We start from the raw sequence: 25,866 nt of genomic DNA on the forward strand, positions 1-25,866 counted from the left end.
TGGGATCATTTCCTCTGCCTAGAGAACACATTTTGGAATCCTTTTGGTTAAAGTTTCTTAGTGCTAAAATCATTGTTTGTCTGTAACAGTCTCTTCAATTTGCCATTGTTTTTAAGCATTCATTTACTGGGTTGACAATCCTGAGTCAGTAATTTAAAGGTCATCACACTGTCTCTGGCTTCCATTGCAGCTGTCGACGTAAGAAATGTCCAAACCTGTAGAGAATTTTGATGAGTTGATTTGAGTCAAACGGACGAGAACTGCAGGGAAGCCAAACAAATTTCAATGGATTGAGAAACTGGTTCAGAGAATGGCAGTTTCGTGGCTTATTTTATACATTAGAGTCAAAGGAGGAGACGTAAGGAGGGTTACGTGGAATCTGCTGGTGGTAGATTAAGGGGGTGGGAGACAGCAAAGCGGGGAAACCTCTGGGATTGGATGAAAAGTAAAATGGAGGGACACACACTTCTTTTTCATGGGCGTATACAGGATCGTTAATAACTAACACTTAACAGCACATAGAGATCGTATTTGGGGAACAGGATAACGATGAGGGGCTCAGTGGTCTCGTGCTCTGTAGTTGTGGCTTGAGGGGTCTAGAAAAGAAGTTTACTCGGACATCTCAAAGTTTTGTTATCCTAGATGCAAAAATACAACAGACAGGCTCACTTAAGGTAAAGATTGACCTTTGTTAAGGAAGCCACCGGCCTAGGATGTGACTGACTACCAGCCATGACTGATCTGAGTTAGGAATTTGTATGTTCAGACCATCCTGTGTCATTACTTTAGGTCTCTGAGTTTGTAGGGCCTGCCATACTGGCCTCCCTTGAGCTTGTCAGGTTTACTATGTGACCCCTTTTTCATCCACACAGCTAATAACAAGTCTGTAAATCTAATTTTCACTTGTAGTAACGTATTTCTTCTCTTTGATTGTTTTATAATCTTTTATTTTTCACTGGGTTTTCTATAGTTTCGCTATAATCTGGCATGATGTGGATTTCTTTTTATTTAACCAACTTGGGATTCATTATGTTTTGTGTAAGAGGTGATTCATATTCTCATCAATTCTGGAAAGTCCTGAGCCATATACTTCCCCTTTTCCATGCTCTCTATTCTGGAATTCTGACCCTAACCCTAACGTGCTATACTTTCTCACTCTCTACTTTGTATTTACTCGGGTCTCTTTCAAATTTTCTGTTTTCTTGTTTCTCTGTGTTAAATTTCTTCAAATCCAGTTTTCAATTCTTTCTTCAACTGTGTTTAACCTACTTATAACCCACCTGTTGAGTTTTTCATTTTATTAATTATAATTTTATTTGTAAAATTTGATTACTTTAAAATATTCCTGGAAATGTTAATCGTCCCTTGTGAGCGATCGCTTTTATTCTTTCACTTCTTCAAATAAAAATTTGAAGAATTTTTTCTGGTCTGTATATGATAATTCCAATAGTTGAAGCACTTGGGGAACTAATGCTATTGTTCGATGCTTTCACTGACGGTAGCTCCTTTCTTTGCGTGTTTTGTAGTTACTTTTGATTTCGCAGCCACCTGCACGTGGTCTGAGGCAACGCCCAGGAGTATGCTCTGGATGTTTTTGTCTGTAGAGGACTTGCTCTGCCAGCAGCCAGGGGCCTCACCACCCTGGACCGTCCGCATTTCCCTGAGTCCCAGGCTCGCTGCAGCCTCCTCCTGGTGGGTTATAGAATGTACCTTATAGAATGTACCTTATAGAATGAGTTTCACTGACCAGAAGCTGAGAACATGGAAATCGAGCCAGCTGGTCTTTGAACAAACGTCCTCCAGAGTGTTCAGTGGTTATCAGTGGGTTTTCCGAGACTTTGCTGAATTTGGTGCTCCGATGACTTTGAATCTTGGCTAAGGCAGCATGATGGGTGAATTACTGTTTTCCTGAGAAAGCCACACTGTCAGGAAGAGATTGAAAGAAAGGAAGAAAGTGCTGTATGTATGGTGAAACAATACACACAGAAGCATTCTTTATGGATGATGACATACTAACGGGATGACTCATAAATGACTTTTTTTTCCAGAAATGTTACTGAAAGAAGCCAATATCCAGTGGAAAGTCTTAAACATTTCAAGTGTTGATTTAAAAGAAAGATGTTAAACTTTACATTATCTAACCACTCAAGAGGATCTCAAACACTTATTCAAAATCGTTTTCTCCAGTGTTATGCCCAATGAGCATTTAAATGCAATCACATCAGCTCTAACAATAGGAGAAGAGATGAAATAACCTAAGGTAACCTCTGTTTATGCTGGATAGCGTGATAAAAAGCTCATTTTTTTCCATTTGAATAATGAACACAGTAGAGATGAGAAATTGTAATAACAACGTTAATTTTGTTGTTATTAAAATCAAGAGTGCGTTTTTTAATGAGTCAAGTCCAGGACATAAAACGGGCAAAATCAAATCCACATTGGCTGATTGAAACCTGTGTTCTGATCACAACTCTGCCACAGACTTGTCACGTGACTTGGGAAAGTCACTTCTGCTCTCCGGATCCCAGTTTGCTCAAATATGAAGGTTCTCTCTAGGGCTTTTCCTAGCCTTAGAATTGCAAGAAAAAAAGTTTTGGACTAATCTTTACTCCTCCTTATATTGCATATATATAATATAAGGAGCAGTAAAGATTGATCCAAAACTTTTAATTTTATATCTGATGAAATCCAGACTTTGAAAGGTGTGGGGAGCTTCTTTCTTAAAGTTATTCAGCTAGTTGTGAACCAAGTAAACAACCTCTTCAACAACAGAGGTTGAAACTATTTTGTTAGGAAGGAAGGAAGGGAAGAAGGAAGGAAGAGAGTAAGCTTCTAAAATTGACTTTTAAGTAACATAGTGAGAAGGAAAGTACCTGAAGCCCAATTGGCAGCTGCTGGTAGACATTATAAATATGCAGAGCGTCCCAATCTTCAGACGATAAGGTCCCTCTTGTGTTCAGCGATGTCCACAATGCAAATTTCAATTTCTATAAAAATGCAGTTAAAAAACTCCGTGAGTTGGTATTTAAGGGTGAGCTATGTAGTGCTCGTGCAGAGAAGTGGTTTTAAACTATATTAATTGCTGAGATATGGTGATACAATATTTCAGAACTTTTTGAGAGGCTTTGATTTAGAGAAAATGGAGAAAAACATTAAATGAAGGAAGAACTTTATAAAAATAAACTCACCATACTAGTGAGAAAATGAGGGACAACAGAGGGCATGGTTGTAGGAACAGGACATGGATGACTTTTGTCTTGAAACTTGCGGTTCTTTCCAGTTAGACGTTCACATTCCTCTCTACCTGTTTCCACAATATTTTCTCACTTTTACTTTTCTCACAAGTCTCCTCCTGCCTCCAAAAATTCTTGATATTTGATTTACTGAAAGTTGGCTCCTTCCTCCTATTGATGGCTCATAGTTTTAGATCAATTATTCAAAACATCTACAAGCATTTTACATTTCTTTCTATTTATCTGGCTTTGAAAAGAAAGCGTGTTGTTAGAGTTTTTCACACCACACATTGCATTTGTGGCGGACACTGTTGGTATCTATACACAATGACTGTTTGCCTCTTCTTCCATCCCGACAGATTCTGTTCAGAATGGCAATGTGCCCACTCTCTTCTCAGCTTCCCTTGCAGCTAAGGGCTGTCCACGGGGCACATTCTGGCCATGTAATGAAATGAAAGCCCCCAGGGGAAGGCTTACTTTGTGTAATAAACGAGTTTTGTGAGATGAGTTCCTTAGTCCTCAGCCTGCCTTTCATCTCACCTGGAATGTATGATGACTGGGGAGCCATAGCAGTCATTTTGTGATTATGAGACTGAAAGGTACAAGCTAACAAATAACAAAGATGACAAAGCAGGAAAACAAAAGTAGCCTGGGTCCCCGTGAGTTTGTGGAGCTGCCATAATGCCCTTGGATGTCCTACCCTCCACCATTTTATTGCCTGAAACAAATAAACTCTCTTAAGCCCCTACTAAACAGGTTCCCTTTATTGAGTCAGAACAGAATTTCTGATATATAGAGTATACACATATTCTAACTGTTTTGCAGATTACTGTGTATGGTCAATTAGGATTTTATTTATAGCAGGGAGTAATGTCTAGAAGGAAACTGACATTCTCATGGTAATATAAATGAGTAATCTCAAAATGCTTTATAGTAAATGACTCTTCTTTGGATATCTTTCAAAGAAATAATCTTTATTATAGATAAAGCTTGTACATAAATAGATTTATTACAAAACTACTTAAGTTACTCAATTATCAGAAGTAACTTAAACGGTCAACAATCTGTAATGATAAGATAATTTGGTGTTCAACAGAGTGAAATGGAGTATGGCCTTTAAGACTTGTGTTTTTTGGGGTGGCCAGTTAGCTCAGTTCCTTAGAGTACGGTGCTAACAACACCAAGGTTGCTGGTTCGATCCCCACATGGGCCACTGTGAGCGGCACCCTCCTTAAAAAAAAGAGAAAAGAAAAAAGAATTGTGTTTTTCAGAGATATTTTAATGGCAAAGAAAAATATGTGTGTTTCAGTATTAAGAAAAATATGCCAGATACAAACTATAGTTTTAATATAACAACTATGTTAAAATCCACCGGACAAAAGCAGAAAAGTATAAAATTCATTGTCATTGGTTGGTATATGTATGCTTACTTTATATTTCTTCATTAAGTTTTCCCGCATTTTCCAAATTTTCTACAAGGAGAAAAATCAGAAGAAAAATGATGTGTTTTTTCTTTAAGGTACCTTTCTATTTCTTCCTTTTTTTCTTCAGAATTACATCTTTAACAGAAACCCTTTAGGCTGGTCTTAAATGGTGCAAAATGAACTATTCCACAACAAATCTGAGACTTTATCTGGGCACAAACTGTAAGAAGGCCACTAGTTCAAGTCATACAAAAGGTTTGCTATTCAGCCTTAAAACACGCCTTACGAGAGATCTCACCCACGTCCAGTGCGTGAGCCCAGGCCTCTCCACATCGTGGCTCCTTGAGAAGCCTGCATCCTGTCTAGTTCCACCTGAATCCCTCTCTCTCCCTCGACTTCCGGTCTCTAGCAAAGCAGCTCTCCAGAAGCCAACCTTCTGGGTTTCTCGAACATCTTGGTTCTTGTTCCATCCAGCTCTGTCTCCTGACTCTGGAAGCAATAAAACTCTCCTTCCTGGTGCCAAGTGTATGGTCACCTACTTCCAGCAACTCTAGTCTCTCTCTCTCTCTCTCTCTCTCTCTCCTCCAAGGATTTCTTCCTCTTTCCCTGGGGCATGTGCGAGCTGTTTCATTTATTTTCCACCACCATAGAGGGCTCAGGGCTGCTCGTGGTTCTTCCTGGGACCATACCTAGAGAGCAATCTCACACATATGCAGCAAACGTCACCAGGCTCTGGAGAACACACGAGATGGTGATGGGTGGGGGAAAGGGCTCACTGCAGACAGACTGAAACCCAGAGTAGTTACACAAGAACCTTGACCTGGCGTGATGAAACTTCCACGTGCCACACTATCTGCCGTCCAGTTGACATACGGGAACTACTGTAGGTTTTCTTTCTGTCAACCTGATTCGAGACAAGAGATGCCACCATACTTAAAACTGTGGAGTGAGGCAACAGCCCTTTCGCTCATTAAGCTTTTTCTTTCTTTCTTTTTTTTTAACTGACAACTCATTCTTCAACTATTTAGAGGAAAGGGTTGAGCCCTGACAAGTTATTCGTTTGGTGCAAATGTAATTGTGGTTTAAAAGGTTAAAAATAATTGCAAAAACTGCATTACGTTTGCACCAACCTAATACAAGTGTTCACGATGAGAAATATTCTAACAACAGAAATGAGAGCACGAATCAGTTTCCAGAACCCTGAGGCTGGTTGGTTGCCAAGGCCTTAGAAACATGTTCTGACTTTGTTATTGACTTTACACTGTCACTTTTTGTCCTTATTATTCCAACTCCAACTCTTATTTTTCAAGTTAATTGTTCTAGTACAGCAAGTTCACCAGGACCCCCAAGGGGCCTGACTTTTGATCCTCAAGCCTGCCGAGGCTGGCCCTAGACACTATGCTTTGTGAGGCTTGTCCACAGGTGAGACTTGCTTGAGACGGGGAACGGATGGTAGATTCGGACCACTGGTTAACTTAAATCAGCTGGATTCAACATATACCAAATCAACAGCTTTGTAGATATGCCCGTCTTAACATTAAAAAAAAAAAAAAAAAAAAAAAAAAAAAAAAAACCATAAAAGAGGGGGTAATACAAGTATCTCCATTTACCCCCCGACACCTGCCTTCTGCCACGTTCCTTGTCCTGGAAATGCTGTAGGTGAGTAGGTTTCTACAAGGGCATGGGTGTGGGGACTCTGAAGACTCTGTGATGGTCCCAGGGTCTCAGAGACGCAGAGATTAGTTGTCAGTCAATAGTTCATCACAGTGTGGTCAACCTCTGAACCGAAACTGTGCATCTTTCCTACTAACTCTCTCGACCTCTTTGCCTCAAAGTCTTCCCAGGGACCCCTCTTCTGATCTAAGACTGAGTGTGCTATGCCTGTAACCACGGAAATGGTGGCAGAACTTTTAAGTCGCCACTAGAGGAAGTCTTTGTCAAGTATTAGTCCCCATCATAACACAGGATATGGTCCATGTTTGTTTAGGAAATGTAGATGGATGGGTGACAGAACACACTAAGCATCAAAGTCTTGAGTGATTAGCCCTCGGCAGTGATTTATATACGACTGATTTTTATTGATCTGTATTTGCCAAAGTATGCACAATATTTTGAAAATACATTTTTTTTTTTTTTAAATAAGGGAAAAAACCCCAAAGATGAAAGGATAATTCTAGGTCACCATGATCAATTTCTGTGCCAATGCAACAGGCTTGGAGCCTGAACATTTAAAAAGTCCTCACAGTTCCAGAATTGCAACATTTGTTTGGAAGGACAAAGGTGGCCCTAATTCAGGCTGTGACAAGATTGGCCTCAACGCCATTTCCCCACTTCAGGGCAATAAAGGGACGCAGAGGCTGAGTGGAGGAGAAAAGAGAGAAACCAGAGGTCTTGGTGAAAGTACAGTGACCATCTTTGTCCCCTGAATTATCCCAGAGTAAGGAAAGCTGCCATGCTCCAGGCTAAGAGGGAGGACAGTTTACATAGACATGAGCCCTGCCACCTCTCACCACAGGCAGCGTTGGAATCGCCCTGGCCGGTGTGTGCTCCTGGTCCAGGCCACCGTACCCTGCAGGGAGCCGGGCATAGTGAGGGAGCTTTCTGGAATCCTGGCTACACCAACAGCCAAGTATGAAACTCCGAGTCAAGGCTCACGCCTGGCTTTCCAGGCCCTGAACAGATTAATAACCCTCGACCTTTCCCACACCTCCCCTCCCTGCTTTCCTGGGTCTGACCTGGAGCTCCTTCTTGAAGGATTTTGGCAGAATCAACAGTGATCTCTGGCAGAGTCTCACTGAATGCCTACCTGTCCGTAAGTCAATGCAGGCCCAGCACAGGGCTTGCTCCAACAAGCTGACCAAAGAATCCTCAAGCCCATGACAGCACAGCATTGTTCCAGAAAGAGACCAGTTAGGTTCTGGCAGACCCAGAGGACTTGCTTGCTTTGAAATAACTTCGCTTCAATAATAACAATGATAACAACTATAATAATAATAATAATAATAATAATGATAATAGAGAAAATGCCCAATTCTTGTTCTCAACAAGATTCAAGAAAACATAACACTTACTAAATTACAAGAAACCTCTCTTTAAAACACTAAACTATAAAACAAGGAGTGATGGTGTGAAACGGGAAGCCCAATCGCTGAACACAAAGATGAGCCGTCGCTGTGGAAAGTGAACCTGGATGGGCTTCCTGTGTGATGTGCGGCTTTGAGGCTTGTTTTTATGAGCGGCATGTGACAATTATAATCTGATTACTTCGCAGTAACACATCATACACAAATCCCTGTTTGCTTTTGAGAGGAGCACATGGTACAGAGGCCGCTGACGAGCAAGGTAACTTCTCTACGGTTTTTCTGAAATGCACCCATCACCTGCCTCTCAACCCCTGTCTTTCCATCAACGGCACTCCCAGGAAAATGTAAATGTGTGACTATGTTATTTCATTTGTTTCTTTTCTTGTTTGTTTTCTTTCTGACCAACTAGAATGTGATCCTCCCTGGTCTGTCTGGTTCACTTGTCACCTGACCTAGCACCACCTATACCAGGTGGAGAGGCCGGATCAAGAAATGGTTGTGAAATGGACAAATTGAGTGGTGCGTCTGCTCATTCCTTATTCACGAGCGTCACTCAGGTGAGATGCCAACCTTCTTTTCAACATCACTTTGCCCTTGACACTCATTAAACTGGCTTTCAAACACAAGTGTGTGTTAGGGAAGGAGTAATGGAGGAGACGGCAGAAATTATAAACACACATGCAGAGATTGGACATGAACAAGATCTGTATTCCCGAGGGATGGTTGGGTCTGGGAAGAAACACGTTGCGGTCAGCGCCGTGGGTAAGACGAGACAGTCCCCAACACCACCACCTTCTCCTCCCTTCCATTCCCTCTCAGCACTGGGCAACCAAGTCCTGCAGTGAAAAAATCCAATTGTTTTAGTCTCGACTCATTCTTGGCAGACAAACATGTGAAAATGGATGTGTCAGTCATTTTCACGATTTCCGGGGTGGCTGCCAAGGAACCAGCAGGCCCATGTGTGGGAATCGACGTGGTAAGCATGTACCTGCTATTTTTCCATTAACATTTACCCGTGTGGGGCTACAGCTCTACCAACATGCGGGACGATTGTATCTGTTTATATTACAATGCGTGAATTCCATCTTTTTGTTGTTGTCAAAAAAAAAAAAAAAATGACACAGACGGCCCCTGTTGGTTATATTGTCTCGGTATGCCTTTGAACGTGCGGTACATTAGGAATATACAGTGGTCAGGCTGGCACCTCACCTTGGCCCCACAGATCGTGTGTGCCTGTCATCCTTCACCAGAATGAAAACCAGCCTCAACCAACCTGAGAACCACCCTGTTTTCCTGTTATGGATATTTGACTCAATAATAATATTGGGGGAGCTATGATTATCCCCATGTTACAGAGGAGGAAACTGAGGCCTTGCCCGGGTTTTGCAGCCGTAAGTGGTGGGGTTTGTTCCAAAGGCCCAGGCAGTTAATCCTCTGCCTTGCTGAGACTAGTGTGGATGCCATCCTAGTTATTCAGGGGTGGAGCTCTGAGCAAAAACAAAGAAACAAGCACACAAAACAGGACGCCCAGTTCAATTTGAATTTCACAACCACTGCAAAATTTTTTGGTGTAAGCATGTCCTATGGAATATTTGGGACATACTCTTATTTAAAAATTCTAGATATGTATCTGAATTTCAAATTTAATTGGACGTCCTGTATTTCATCTGTCTACCGCAGGCAAGAGAGGCATTGGCAGGGGATTGCCCATTTGGGTATCCAGAAGCCTGAGGGTTGGGGTGAAAGGTGGGGGGTCGATGAAGACAGACGGGGCAGTGCAGGCAGCCAGGAGCTTCATCTCATGCTGTCCCCAGCCTGACTCCTGGAGATAAGCTGATGGGGGCTCTGGGAGAAATGCTCACTCATGTCTACCATGCACACTCACACTCACCTGCACACACACACACAATCACACATATGGCCACACCCTCACACACAAATAGCACACTCACACATACCTGCACAATCACACACACACACACACACACACACACACACACACACACACACCCTGACCCTCTGCTTGGAAGGCCAGCCCATCAGAAGCAAGCTCCACACCCTGGTGGAGTTTCAGGGCCTCTGTTGGGCAGATGGGAAGCAAAGGCAAGTTGGGGGCTTCAGAGAACCCCACCTTGGCTGTAAAGCCCATTTTAAATTAGAGGGCGCGAGTGGGCATTGCCAGGGCCTAGTGTACCTGCTTCACCAGCACGTTCATCTCTGGATGTGACGCATGTCTGAGCCACTGGTTTTGTCTAGTCCTGCCCAGGTGGTATCTGCAGAAGGGCCCCCGGGGTTCTGGGACGTGGCTCGGTTTTCATTTTGCAGTGAGGAAACATACCGTTTCTATTACCTGTTTTTAGATGTACACGTACCCATGGACACACAGACCACTATGGAAACACACACGTTTCAAAAATGATTCCAGGTGATTTATGTTGTGGTTGTTTAGATGACAACAGTGTCTATCATTTGGCCACCAAACCCGCATCGTGTTTCATCACCTACACAGTAAGACTCTTAAACACCAGGACGGGTTCCAGTCACCTCGTGTCCAGGAGAGAGCTTTGTGCACATTGATTTAGTTTTCCGTTAGTTGACATGTAAGATCTGATTAAGCAAATTCTGTTTGGTCAAAATAATTCATACTGCTCCAGGCAACAGTATTTCTCAGCCAATTAATTAGGTGATTAATAACTATAACACATAATTGCATTCAAAGTCCATTTTTGCCATTCCCTAAACAGATGAGGTTTCATTGTTTATTGTTATTAATGGAAACAAATTGAGTTACCTTGGCTAAACAAAAGAGGGTGCAGACGGCACTGTGCTTTGGCCAAACGAGCCAGTATGCAGGCTTATTGCGTGCCAGTCGCTCTCTATGTTATTTTGGTGGAAAAAGGAGATGTTTATTAAAACAAAATAAATATCAATGAAGCTGCGATTCACCTTTACATTACAATTTTGATTTGGAGCATACTCAGGATTTGGGGCTTGTTTGGGGCTGAGTAGAAATATATTTGAGGCCAAGTATATATTTTTAGAACATTCAAGAATACACACAATGAAAGAAAGATTAGGATATGCTTATTCAGGCAGCTCCAAAATTAGACGGATTAGATTATCAAGAATCTGTACAATATGATGAAAAATATATATGTAAACCAGGATAGTCTGCAGAATTAAAGTTGGCCCTTTTTCGAAAGAAACCATTGGACTTGTCAGTTGAACAACGAACTATGGATACGTGAAATGCAGACTTATTGGAACAAAGAAGTAACAGTCACGCATTCAAAATGTACGTATGGATGTGACTCACGTTGGCAATACCTGAAGCCACTCGGATAAGCCAGCCAGGTTACCCGGCATCGTCAGAGAGGAGCCCGGGTACGCGGCGCCATTGCAGAAAACACCCCGTGAGGACCCCTTGCAGACCCTGCCAGAAACATCTTTCAAAGCCAAACCATGTGGACAGGAACCTGAGAAGCTCGAGAAGTTTCTTGTTGAAGAGCAGAAATTCCAAAAACGAAGCAAATGTCCCTGTTACAAGCACCCTAAGCCCATCAGCCACGGACCTGTTCTTTCTGTATCCGGGTCAAGGCTGAAGAAGAGGAACGCTGGGCTAGGTGCTGGTGTTGGTCCCCAGCCTGGTCACACTATGGCTGGATGCTGCTGGTCTTTGGTTATATTGGGCAAAGAAACCTGGGTTCAGTAGGGGTGCGCGTGTGTGTGTGTGTGTGTGTGTGTGTGTGTGTGTGTGTTATTGTGTATATATATCTACATAGATATATATAATAGATATAAATATTCATCTTTAATGCAATTCATTTTAAAAAGTCGTCCTTGACTGCCCACACTAAGTTCAGAAGACCGAAGGAGATGGGGGTGTAGGTCACGTCTGTCCTCACCTGGTGCAAGCTGCGGGGCTGGACTGAGGCATCCCATGGCTCCTGAGACAGCTGCTACCAGTCAGCGAGGCTGGGAGCAGTCTGTGTTCCTGTGAAGGTGAAGACCCTGCGCCCGTGGGGCCTCAAGTGCTGACCTCACCAGGCGAGCATCCCTGGGATACGCCACTTGGTGGAGTCCTGGTCACGTTTGGGCCGCTCAGGAGATCGTGGGTCTCTCTCTGAGATGTCTCAGGTTGACCCCCCTCATGGGTTTCTTGATTATTGAAGTCCTGGCTATCTTGATGTGATTCTCCTGCCTTCACCACCCCTGAAACTTCAATGAAAAGCCATTTCTCTCAGGTCACCATATGGGTGAAACATTTTACCTGGGGATGGATACAGACTCTTGCTGTCAGCAGGACCTGGGTTCAAACCCCCGCTCATCCACTGATAGGCGGGAGAGCCTGAAAACCTTGGTTTCATGGGTGGCAAAGATGCAAATAATAACAGCGTCAAGCCCATGAAGCTTTACATGACCCAAACGAGACACTCCATGGTGAAGTGTGCAACATGGAGCCTGGCACGTAAAACGCATCAATCATTATTATCAGCATGGAGCGAGAGTATGGGTGATTCAAGGTGGTGGGGGAGGCAACAGAGAAGGTTCCATTATCTTCCTGAGCTCAGAATATTTCCATGTTAATTTTGAAAAGTTAGCCAACAGAACAAACAATTATCTGCAGAGCCCTTATATGTGCCAAGCATAACTCAAGGAGTTGGGCAAGATCATGCCCTGCCCTCAAGAATCTTAATTCTAATATTAAAAGCAAAGAAAATTTAACTCATGTAGAGGTACAAACACTTGGGGGCTGTGGAGGGAATGAGTTTTGCAAATCCCCTCCAGTAACCAACCCACGTTGCCTGGGTTTTGCCAGAAATCACCAGCTCTTGAACTTGGATGTAATTGCTCACCATTGGAGCTGGAAAAATGCAGACAGCATCCTGGAATGCTGCCAAGGAGGAGAGACGGAGTTTGAAGGACAATCCACCTCCCACCAGAGCTGTCTGTCTTTAGGAAATCCCTTCTGTTGGGAGCTAAGAGGGTGGACATGAGAATGTCACTCGGTGGGGAAGAGAGAGAGCTAAAGCTCAGAGCCAGCATTTCTGAGGTCTGTGGGGAAGGGGGATCTGTGAGGGCTTCAACACAGAATACTCTCTCAAGGCGAGAGATTAGAAAGAGCAGTGTCCCCCACGTCTTGCTCTGGCCAGTTTAAGGAGCAAGTGGGGGAACTGTCCTGACAAGGAAGATGCCTGGCACTGGCCGCGCACTAGGCTGTGACTCAGCTGCAGGTCCTGTGAGTCACAGGATATGAAACAGAGAGGGGCAGAGGGCAGGGGCGGGAGGTGGGCGGGACATGGCCACGAGTCCGAAGCAGAGGAGAGAAAGGGGATGTGTTCGTTTCTTAACATCCATCAGGCGACTTTTCAATGACATGGATCAGTGACCAAGTGGCTTTCCCTAGAGACCAGAAGCACCGGGTTTCGACTGGGGGAATCCGAAGGCAGTGAGATAGAAAATCAACTGAGAGTGCATGTTTCAGTTTGTCACATGTGGCAATTGACCTGTGTCTTTGAATAATGGCAAACTGTGGTTGCATGTTAGAAAAGCGTTAGTTTGCAGCAAAAGGAAAGGAGCTATTCGGCGCAAACTCCACTCACTTCAGAAAGAAGTAACACACCCAGAATCCTCTTTACTGGCAGCCAGAGCAACGTGTCAGAACAGGCCCTGGCTGGAAGTGTGAACACACAGATGTTGGGCCTGCTGATGCTTATCTGTAACAGGAGCAAGTCACACTCAGCCCTCAGCCGATCCCCTCCCCTCCTGGAAATACCATAAGGACCAGTGTTTGGAATCCACTGGATGCAATAGGCGGATGAAAGGCTCATGACATTTGAGTTCTTAAAACTTCCCCTGACAGTACTCTGGTTAGGGGACACCCCAGGAACACACCATGAACAGAGACCCGTGCACCATGGCTATTTGGGGCTGAGTTGGGGTTAGAGACGGATAGATGCCAAAAAACGACAGATTCAGATAAGAAGGGAAGTTTCAGATCAGAGTCAAAATTAATTCACTCAACCAATACTCACGTCTTCTGCACACACTTTGCCCAAGGTGCTGGGCTGTGTTCTCAGGGGATGAATGCTGAAGCACAAACAGGTCAAGGGACTCCTAACTCAGTAACGTCAGGATCAGGTTCACATACATTATAACGCCAGGGGCTGGGACCTGCTCTACTCAGGCCATAGCAGGCAACCAGGGAGTAAAGCCATCCCGGGAGGGGTGCCTCTGTGCGAGACCTCAGCCCAGCTGCTCCCTCTCCCGCGGCTCTCAGGAGTCAGGTCTGGCTTCCCAAGCTGGCCCGGAAGTTGACACACGACAGACCCTCCTTCAAGGCCAGGTCCAGAAGGGCCTCAGCCTGTCATCAGGAGAGTGGAGGGAAGCACACAGGTGGGCAGGGCACAGCGTGACACAGGGCTCCTTCCCTCCCTGAGCTGGACGTGGAAGCTCGAAGGCTCCTTCCAGCTCCTCCTTCCCAGTCTCCAAGAGTCTTGAACTGGAAGCAGAAGCAGACTATTGCTCATTCGTGAACACCCTCGGTTCTGGGCCTGAAACTACACGTACACATGTCCTTTGCTTGGAAAAATTCAGAAACAAAGAAAATTTAAAAATAATCTTTTTATTTTATTTTATGCTTTCACGCCACATCTTATTACATGAAAACCCTAGCGTTTTCAACACCAGCAGATGTTTTCTTGCAATTATTTTCCCCCTCAAAGACTATCTTAAAGCATCCCACAGAGCAGCACAAAACAGAAAAATAAACCTACACCCTCAGCAGTTCAGCTTTTCCATCTCCTGTAAGAAACTGGAAGAAAACAAAAATAAAACAATGTGTCAAGCTGCTTCTCCCCCAGCACAGCCCGGCTGGGCAGTGGTCATCTCAGGTACCAACACTTGGCTCCTGAAGGAATGGCCGGCTTGTGAGCTGGGACCGCTGCAAGGTCAGAGGTTGTGTCTGTTCAGGGCACCACTGTACCTGAGAATCCTGGATGGGCACGTGACGGGCACACCCTCCACTTAGAAGGGATTTGGGAAGCAGAGCACAGAATGGCCATCTGTCGCAGATGAGCTGCTAGACTCTGACACTCAGCTAATCGTACCTTGAGAATAGCACTTAACCATTTTAAAAACATGTGAGTGTGTGTTCTTCACGTTATCCCCAATGTGAGATTGTAACTTGGACAGGGAAGGTGTCCTTATCTCAAAAAAGCTAAGTAGCTCGCTTAAAGTCCAGAGAGAGTGAAAGCTTGATTATGCTTTCTTAGGATTTATCAGTATCCATCAATATTTACTGATGTTCTTTTTGTTGTTGTTTATCTCTCCCACGAGAATGTAACACATATCAGAAAGAACTGTATCTGCTTTGTTTGCTGCTGTTTCTTCAGCATCTAGAATAAACTGTGGTACTTGGTAGCCACTGAATAAAAATGTGCTATTACTTTTGTTATCATTGTCATTATGATGCTCAAGGAAAGCTTTCTGAGGAAAAGCCATCTGAGTCAAGATACAGAGGATGAGGCACAGTAAACAAGACCAAGGGCAATGGGTAGAGAATTTCTGGTAGATGGAATGACATGTGCAAAGGCCCAGTGGCAGGAAGGAAATGGGGAGAGAGAGAGGCTGAGAAAAGGCCAGTGTCGCTGGGACAGAGAGAGCAAGGAGCACAGGGTCTGGAAAGGGGCTGGACTCCTCTGTGACCCCGTGACACATGCATTCCACAGCTGCTATCACAACATTCGTGGACTGTAGCAACAGCTGCCCCCATGGTCTGACCCCGCCACCCCCCACACACATTCTCCTCACTGTGACCAAAGCAAAGCCAACTTTTAAAAATTCAGATATGCTCAAATTCACGTCTTAAAGTCCTCTAAGACTTTCATAACTGGTCCCATGCGACCCCACCAGGTCTGCGCCTCACCAAACAGCCAAGGCAATCTTAAGGAATAAATATAGGAGACTTAAACTACTAGCTGTCAAAACCTATTAAGCTGTACTTAAGAGATGTAGCACTGATGTGTGAAAAGATAGACAAATGGACTGATAAAGTCCAGAAACAGACCACATATATCTAGTCATTTGATTTATGGTAAAGGCAATGTGACTACAAGGGAGTTGGTAGGTTAATAAACTTTTCAATAAATGTTGCTGGGTTGATTGGTTTTTCTGTATGGGAAAAATGTATCTTGATTCCTCTATCATATATAAAAAAATCAATCCTATATACACTGAAGATCCATATGTGAAAGATAATGTAATAACACGTTGACAAGAAAACAAAAGAGTGCATCTTTATGACTTTAGAATAATCAAAGATTTAAAAAATAGGATACAAAGATCACGAACCTTCAAGTAAAAAAATTCAATAAGTTGAACTATATTAAAATTAAGAATCTCTTTTCATCAAAAGGCACTCTTAGGAGAGTGAAAAAGATGACACAGAGACAGAGAGAAGATATTGGCAATACATATCCCCCACCAAGGACTCATTTCAGGAATAAAGAACACTTATATAGCAATAAGCTACAGAGAGAAAACCCAACAGAAAAATCAGCAAAAAACTTGGATACTTCACAAATGCACATATTCAAATGACATACGAGCATGTGAAAAGGTGTGCAGCTATATTAGTCATCAAAGAAACCACAAAGAGATAATAGTACATACACAACAGAATGGGGGGAAAGACAGGAATACGGAGTATTTGGTGAAGATACAGAGCAACTGAAAACTGAGATGCACTGCTGGTGGGAGGGTAAGTGATACAACAATTTGGAAAAGTGATCATCAGAATTTAATAAGCTGACTACATATACCTCATGACCCAGACATTCCACTCCTTAGTATATCAACAGAAATGTGCACATGTATTTACCAAAAGACATTTACTAAAATATTCCTAGCAGCAGCATTCATAGAGCCCCAAATTGGATAATGCTTTCCACATGTCCATCAACGTAGAACGGATCAATAAACGGCCGTATAGTCACAGAGTGGACTCCTACCCAGTCATTAAATGAATGATCTACAACTTCATTCAAGAATATCATTAAAATCTCACAAATATAATATTCAGTGAAATAAGCCATACACAGAAGAGAATATATCATATAATTCAATTTCAGTTAAAATGTTAAAACAAGGCAAAACTGTTAATACTCTGTGCTGCTATAAGTCAAGCTCGTGTTTTCCCTCAATTAGCAGTTACTGGTGGGAATACGAAAATATCTTCTGAGGTTGCTAGAAATGTCACTTTTCTTGGTCGCCGGATTGGTTACATGGGTGAGTTTTCTTTTGTGAAAATGTATCTAGTTGTCCACTTATGACATGAACACTTTTCTACATTTATACTCTATGTCAATAAAAAGCTCAGTGTGTGTGGACTGTTGTGTACCTTGATGTTGGTGGGAGTAAAGCACATCTACATATGCTACAAAAATGCATAGAAGTAAATGCATGAACACACAAACAAGTGCATATGAAACTGACAAAATCTGAACAAGGTCAGCACAGGGTCATTGTTAGCTTCCTGGCTGTGACATTAGAGTCTACTGTGCAAGATGTTAGCCTTGGGGGAACAACCCAGGCTCTCACAACAGCATATCACTCTAGTATATCTCAAAATAAGAAGTATTTTTTTAAGTGTGTGTATGTGCCTAGAAGTGGCCTTGAAAAGATGTAAAGCATAATATTAGCAGTGGATTAGGGTGGCGAGTAGAATTAGGCAGAAGAAGGAAAGGTGAATTTGCCCCCTTGCTCAGCATATAATGTATCTTTGAATCTTCTGCAATAAGAATGTATACATGTATTACTTGTGTGTACTTTTAAAAACCCATTTCTTCCCCAAAAGTCAAAATAAAAAGAAGTTTTTAACTCTCCCAAACCACTGGACTGTGGGGGCCGGCTCAGCAATAGAAAGAAGGCGCCTGTCTGCTGGCTGCACAGGGGAAGGACCTTTCACAGGGAAAATGGCGACTGTCCTCCAGTCTTCACTTTGAAGCCACACACCTCAGTCTCCCCCCCCCCCTTATGTCTCTGAGGCCCCCAAGTAACTGTCCCTCTACTGCAGCCCAGGATGAGTGCCTGCGAGCGAGTCTGTGAGTGGTCCATTTAAGAGGATGTCTGGGTTTCCCGCTGCCTTCTGTCCCACCTGGATGATCGGACTCTCCACTGCTTTTCACAGCCAGATGTTGTGGGGGCTCCTCATCCCGGCACCAGTACCCCGGGCTGGGGAGCCTGGTGTGAGCCTGGGGTCTCTCGCTCCTCTGGGGGGAAGCTCCACTGCCAAGATATCCCTCCTGATTCTCAACAGCCACATGGAGGTTTGAGGCCCGTTCCACATCTCTGACCCTCCTACCAGTTTCGATGTGGCTTCTTCTTTATATTTTTAATTATAGGACATCTACTTTCTCTACGAGCAGCTAGCCCCACCTCCATGCACTCTTTCATGGAAAACTATCAGAGTCCACAGGCCCCAGGTGGGCAGTGACTGGCCTCGGTGTGCTCTGAGACTTTTGCTGAGTAGCTCCAGGTTCAGTACTGGCACCAAACCAGAATCTACGTGAACCTGGTGACCACCATCCCTCCCACTCTAGTGATTCCCTGAGACCCCGCCTCACTCAACTCACATACTGCAAGAGGCTTTATCAGTGGCTGACGCTTAAGAGAGCTGACAAGTGGCAGCAGGCATTGGGGTGTCCTGGCTTTTTGCAGAGCTACCCCAGGCCCAGTACTGGTGTCAGCCCTCCTCGGTTCAGTGTGGCCTCTCCCACATGCCTCCCATGAGGCCACAATATACTTGGAGGATGGTTTCAGACTACAGCAGCGCACTACCTAATTTGCCCCACAAGCGGCACACAAAAATGGCTATCTCAACAGGCACCAGAGCCCATGGGGTGAATCCCACTTAGTGAGGTCAGCCCCCAGCAGAGCAGCCTAGTTGTGATTGTGGCCCAATCCCACATCAAGTCAGGCTGAGAGTCAATCCCATCCACTGAGGTACCAATAGCAATCAAGGCTCAACTATAACAGGAGGGCACACACAACCTACATTAGGGACACTCCTGGAGCAGCTGACCAGGGAGATTGTGCAAGGGCCCCACAGGGCAGCTACTACATAAGGCCACCTGGCCAAGACTCAGAGACATAGCAGATCTACCGAATACACAGAAACGAACACAGAGAGGCAGCCAAACTGAGACAATATGTCTCAAATGAAAGACCAGGAGAAAGCTCCAGAAAAAGAACTGAATAAAATAGAGGCAAGCAACCTACCAGATACAGAGTTTAAAACAATGGTTATAAGGATGCTCAAGGAACTTAGCGAGAACTTCAACAGAGAGATAGAAGCATAAAAAAGGACATAGAAACCATAAAAAACAAAACAAAACAAAAAAAAAAAACAGTCAGAAGTGAAGAATACAATAACTGAAATGAAAAATGCACTAGAAGGAATCGATCACCAGCAGACTAGATGAAGCAGAGGATTGAATCAGCAATTTGCGATTAGGAAGTCAAAGTAGCAGAAAACACCCAACTGGAACAGCAAAAAGAAAACAGAATCCAAAAAAAGAAGGATAGTTTAAGAGGCCTCTGGACAACATCAAACATAACAACATTGCCATCATGAGGGTACCAGAAGGAGAAGAGAGGAAGCAAGGGATTGAGAACCTATTTGAAGAAATAATGACTGAAAACTTTTCTAACCTGGCAAGGGAAATAGACATGCAAACCCGGGAAGTGCAGAGGGTCTCAAACAAGATGAACTCAAACAGGCCCACACCAAGACAGATTATAATTAACATGGCAAAGGTTAAAGACAAAGAGAATCCTAAAAGCAGCAAGAGAAAGGCAACTAGCAACTTATAAGGGAGGCCCCATAAGACTGTCAGCTGATTTCTCAATGGAAACTTTGCAGGACAGAAGGGATTGGCATGAAATACGAGTATTCAACATGATGAAAACCAAAGACCTACAACCAAGATTACTCTACCCAGCAAGGCTATCATTTAAAATCGAAGGACAGATAAAGAGCTTTCCAGTCAAGGAAAAGCTAAAGGAGTTCATCACCACCAAACCAGTATTACAAGGAATCTTAGAGGGACTTCTTTAGAACAGGACAAAAAACAAGATCAAAATTATGAATAATAAAATGGCAACAGCTACATAATTATCAACGATTACTTTAAATGTAAATGGATTAATGTAGTAAATTTTATTTACGACTTTTATAATATCCAACAATCCTTTCATAACTGGTATAAATGCAAATTGATTATGTTGCATTATCTTTGTATACATTGCTGGGTTCCATTGTCTAATATTTTGTATCCACATGCATGAATTCCATAGGCCCAAATAGTCCTTTTCTGCACTGTCATAGTGTTATATTAGTATCAGCTTATGATGACTTCATAGAATGAGTTTGGAAGTAGTTCCTCTTGGTCTATTGTCTCACAGTTTGTATAAAGTTAAAATAATTTGTTCCTTAAAAGTTTGGTAGAATTAGCCTGTGACCACATGGGACTCATGTGTTAAAACTGTAAATACGTAAGTCTTTGATGTAGCAACCCCAATGTTAGCAATCTATTCTATTGATATAAAAAGCACACTATACAAAGTTCTGTGCATAAGGGTATTTATGCCAGCATTTAAAAACATTTGTAAACAACCTAAATGCCTATAAGCAGTAAGATTGTTAAATATATATTTAACCACAAATTATAAGACAACGATTGTAAAAGATTCACTTAATTCTCTATGTTTATATCTGGAAAGATGTCCAAATACATTGTCAAGTAACAAGTAATTTTGCTATAAAGAAAAAAAGAAAGAGCAGAGAAAAGAAAGAAAAGTTGGTAGTGTGACCTACATTGGTTCATCCACGTGTACATGGATGAACCAAACAGCAAAGAGAATTTATTTGAGCAAAGAACATGTACACATCCATAATTTTTGCCCCAAAGTATTAGCAGAGTAAAGTAATTAAAGCTATGGGCTCTGGAGCCAAACATTCATGTTGAAATCTCAGCTCTAACTCGTCCTATGGGACCTTGGGCAATTTATTAACTTCTCTGTGCCTCGGTCTCCTCACCTGTGAAACAGGGATAAAAACAGTGCCTAACTCAGAGTGCCATTTTGTGAATGAACTGAATTAAGCGATATTCCTAACACATAGTAAGCACCGCACAAATGGTGGTACTTATTATTATTATTGAAGTACTAATTATTTAAGAATATTATTCAAGTTATTCATCATTTAAGTGTTTATGATTATTCAGGTGGCATTGTTTTAAAAGCTTGATGGAAGGAGGGATAGCTGGCTATTAACTATTTTTTAAACACGTTACTATAGTTTTTGAATAATGTCAATGAATATGATTTATTTATGTAACTGAAAGGAAAACAGTAGAACAGAAAGAAAAGAGTCCACCAACTGTATCAACTATGAGGACATACTTTCTGGGAACAGCTGAGGCTCTAGGCAGACAGATAAATCCGTGATAGCTTTGATATTTCTCAAAACAGAGCATTTAAATGAGTCACAGCCGCTCCTGTAGCTTTTTATCATCCCCAAGTTGGAATCTGTATCATTCCTACCCCAAATTGTCAGCAGTAACATGCTCACTTCCTGACATAGTAATTAGGAGCCCAAATAAATGAGCGTTTTCATTTCCCAAAAGCACGGCTCTGGAATGTGAGCCCGGAGCCACGATTCCTGTCTCCAGGGTGACACAGCTTTTGGGGACAGAGTGACTGGACTCAGACCACCCTGGCCCTGCCACGTCTGCCCTATTGGCAAGTCAATCCACTTGACAACCTTGGTTTGGAGAATTGTTCCTTCCTGGTAGGGGCTGCTGTGAAAGTTTCAGGAGATAAAATACGTGCACAGGGTTTAGCAGAATGCCTGGCACAGAGAATGCACTCAAATATAATGAAGATGATGGAGGCTGATTCCCAGGATTGTGGCTGCATGCAAAAAAATGGTGGATTTGGATCAATAGGAATTTAAAACTTCATAGTTCAAAATCAGTTTACAGAAGAGAAAAATACAAATAGGATGAAAATGGTTCAACGAAGAATTTTGCATCTCAAGTCCACTAGAAAATATGCAGAATAAAAAACACTAATAGAAGAAACTGCATGGGCAGATAAGAGCTGTACAGAAGTGTTTCATTGCTCTTGCCACCCTCCAAACATCCTAAATGGGGTTTTGATCTCTCTGCAGGCCCATCCTTATCTCTTCCCTAAGAGAAGAAGACCATTCAGAGAAGCAAAGTAGGGGTGCTCACTCAGCTGCCCCCTTTTCCTGTAGGGAGCCAGATGTCTGCAGGGAGTGATTCTCCTCTGCTCATCCATGCCAGGACTCACCGGCAGTGCCCACAGCTGGGAAGTTCTGTCTGTCCATCTGTCCAGCCTCTACTGCCCAGGATACAAAGGAGGGGTGTCGCTGAATTCCTACTTCAGTTCGCAGGCCATGTGGCTGCCACATGAAGCTGCCTCCTCCACCTCCATCTTCATTAAGAATAGAGGTGCTATTTTAGCCTTTCTGTCCCTCTGGTCTCATTTTTGAAATTGTTGGGATGGAGGGAAGAAATATAACTGCTGTTTATTGAGCCCCTTTAGAAATTTCAGTCAGACATGCAGGAGAAGATGCTCAATGTGACAGCTAATCAAACAAATCCACATGAAAACAAAAGTGAAAGGCCACGCCCACCTGACCACCTGTTCCAGGTGGAGTGGGAAAAGTGGGTGGTGCGCTGACACCAGCCGATGGTGCAGTTGGGTCCTGATTGCGGGAGTTTTAAAACTGTCAGGATTCTTTGAGTGGTGATTTCACTTGCAGGACTCCACCCCAGGGAGGGACAAAGATTCACACACAAGCTTTCCCTTATAGCATTGTTCAAAAGAGTAAACTTCAGGGCCGGCCCGGTGGCTCAGGCGGTTGGAGCTCCGTGCTCCTAACTCCGAAGGCTGCCGGTTCGATTCCCACATGGGCCAGTGGGCTCTCAACCACAAGGTTGCCAGTTCAATTCCTCGAGTTTCGCAAGGGATGGTGGGCTCCACCCCCTGCAACTAGGACTGAAAGGACAACAACTTGAAGCTGAATGGCACCCTCCACAACTAAGATTGAAGGACAACAACTTGACTCAGAAAAAAGGCCTGGAAGTACACACTGTTCCCCAATAAAGTCCTGTTTAAAAAAAAAAGAGTAAACTTCAAAACAATCGAAATGCCCAGCAAGGGAGAATGGCTGTATAAATTATGGACCAGCCACAGGACAGACTGCAACAAGCCCATTAAAAAGAGTGCTTGGAAAACATTTCGTCACATGCCTGCAATGTAATGTTAAGCAACAACAACAAAAAATGTGACATTATCAAGAAAGTATAACTCTGCTTAAATACTCGATCTCGGGAAGGAGATGGTAAAAACTGCAATGGGATTTCTGTCCTGAGGGCTGGGGTTGCAGGTGACTTTGGTTTTGCCTCTGTACTTTTGTACCTTCTCCACATTATCTGCAAGGTGAACATACTTAATAAAAAGAAAAATCATAAAGCGTCTAAAATTAATCCCGTCTGAAATGGAGGAAAATACAGGTCTGTAGAAACAGAGAAGATAGAGAACTGGCCTGGGCTGGTGCTGGGGCCTGCCCGGGAGAAGGACATTTGAACACAAAAGGGTTCAGCTGTCGGTACATATTCCACGGGGGAGATGGCCTTGGAAAAACACATAGAGATGAGTAGGGAGCCGCAGTGTGGAGGAAACTGATCTCTCGCCCATTTGGGGGCAGAACGGTGCCCTGAGATTGAGACACACAGTGCTCTGTCTCCATGGTCAGGGTCCACCTGTTAGGAGGTCTTGCTTCACTTCTGCACCACTTAGGAACCCCTCACCCACGTCACCGGGATCAAGTGCCCACACCCCTCTATTAGACTCCCGGACCAGAGCCACAGAGCCTCGGAACTAAGTTTTCTCTGTGGCCAGAAGGGGGCGCTATGGTGCAGGGCTGGCCTCCGAAAGTCATGAGCCTTGGGTTCAAGCTGTCTTTTTGTCCGGTAACCTGCGAAATCCACGTGGAGAACCTGTGGACGTAAACACCTTCCTCACAGGCTTCCTGTGGGATCAAATAAAGCTGTTTTGCACAAGTGTTTGTAGCCTGACAACAGATCTGCGAATACGAGGGGCCATTCATTCTCCAGTGCTTTCTTTATGAGTCATAAATTGCCAACATCCGCCTTCCCCAGCCTTTCACCTCTCAAAGATGTCTTGGCCTCCTGCTTGCTTGTGGTACTGTGACCCTGGCCTTGCCCTGCTCTTGACCTTTGGGCTCCGGAGGCCTGTTCATCCCAAAGGCCTGTTGGAGTCTGCAGTTGACTCAGTTTGACCACAGGGCCGGGCTCTGGCGCCACCCACAGCCTAGGAGGGAGGGCCTTGGATACCTGGCCAGGTGCTCCTGAGCTCAGCAGTCAACTTCTTGAACCAGAGCCTGCCTCGGGACTAAAGGCCAAATGAACATTCTTCTGTGGGGAAAAGCCCTGACACCTGCTTGCTGTCTGCACTCCAGATCGTCCTCCTGCTTTGATTTTCATCAGGGACCCAGCTCAAGGGATCGGACCTCCCTGTCACTATTGGTTATTGCCCTGAGTCTGGCTCAGAGCCTCTCTGTACAGTTGCGCAGTATGTGCACTGCACACCCCAAGGTGGGGTTGTTCATACTATAGTCTACAAAGTGCACAAAGAAAAAAGAAAAAAGGCCTGAATGGACACAAACAGCAGCCCTGCTCCATTGCAGCAATCAAGCCATGTGACCCATGGCCCTGGCTGGTTCACTAAAGGTCCTGGCCTCTTCTATCTGTGACACAGGGAAGACCTCAGAATCTCTATGAACCGTGATTTCCTCGACTGTAAAATGAGGGGTTACGTTAGTTGATTTCCTTTTTTTAATTAAAGTTTATTGGGGAGACAATTGTTAGTAAAGTTACATAGATTTCAGGTGTACAATTCTGTATTACATCGTCTATAAATCCCATTGTGTGTTCACCAACCAGAGTCAGTTCTCCTTCCATCACCATATATTTGATCCCCCTTACCCTCATTTCCCACCTCCCTCCCCCCTTACCCTCTGGTAACCACTAAACTATTATTGTCTGTGTCTATGAGTTTCTGTTTCTCATTTGTTACTTCAGTTGATTTCTAAGCCCGCTTACCTAGACATGCCAAACTGTACGAGTTACTTGGTTCTAGACTCTTTCACACCTCTCTTCACCTACCTGGGCCAATAGGTCCTGGCCAATGTCCTGAGGTCACCAGATGTTTGCCTGTGCGCAGCCTGGGGACTTGGATCCCCGCTCTGTCCTTCCCCAAATGCAGTCTCAAACCTGCTGCTGCTCTTGGCGTCTCCCTTCCCCCCACACAGGACGCACTTCCTCAAGGCCCCACTCACAGGTGTTTCTACCCCACTGGGCTCTCGCCTTCACACTGTGCCTCCTGGAGGGGGCACCTGTTCACAGGGAGGAGCAGGGAGGCTGTGGAGATGGGTGGGAAAGGTCCAGAGACTGGATCAGAGAACTCGTGGCTAGAAACCTGTGTCCGGGCCATGTGGTGCCTGTGTTTGCTCTAGCAGAGGTGATTTCAGGTTCAATAAGTCAGGAGGAAAAAATATTTAGGGCAGGTGGCCTCTTGGTGCCTTACAATTGCACATGTGACCTGCTTCCCCCATCTCACCAAGATGGCGACTGCATAAGGTCAACTCTGATGCCAGCCAGGTATCCCACCATCCAGCAGGTAATGTGCCCCAGACACCTTGGGAGGAAGTGGAGCAAGTGTGAGGACACTCTCCCAGAGTCAGCTGGCAAGAACCCCAAGCGCCGCTGCTCCCAGTTCTGAACCCCTGGGCTCCAAGGAGCCTGTGTCTGCTCCATAGGGACCCTTTAAGTGGGGCTGACATGCACGCACCTTGTACATACAGCTGGAGGATGGCCTGCAGAGAGAGAGGCTGAGAGGACGGGCAGGTGTGCCCAGTCAGGTCCGGGAGGGCCGCATATGCCATATTTCAAATTTTATCCTGAGGGTACGTCAGATTCTCTAAGGCATGAAGCATGCAGTGCGGTGATGTTT

The 25,866-nt window shown here is 44.1% G+C and overlaps 1 long non-coding RNA gene across 1 annotated transcript; it reads right to left on the reverse strand.

Moving 5' to 3' along the window:
* Positions 1 to 1,304: 1,304 nt before the first annotated feature.
* On the reverse strand, positions 1,305 to 25,149 carry LOC141568508 (uncharacterized). Its single transcript, XR_012491670.1, has 3 exons — positions 25,020 to 25,149; positions 2,874 to 2,987; positions 1,305 to 1,922 (listed from the first exon to the last, which is right to left on the reverse strand). It is a non-coding gene; the product is annotated as an uncharacterized LOC141568508 (long non-coding RNA).
* Between the last annotated feature and the right edge of the window lie 717 nt (positions 25,150 to 25,866).

Source organism: Rhinolophus sinicus, linkage group LG01, assembly GCF_036562045.2.
Source record: "Rhinolophus sinicus isolate RSC01 linkage group LG01, ASM3656204v1, whole genome shotgun sequence".
NCBI lineage: Eukaryota > Metazoa > Chordata > Mammalia > Chiroptera > Rhinolophidae > Rhinolophus > Rhinolophus sinicus.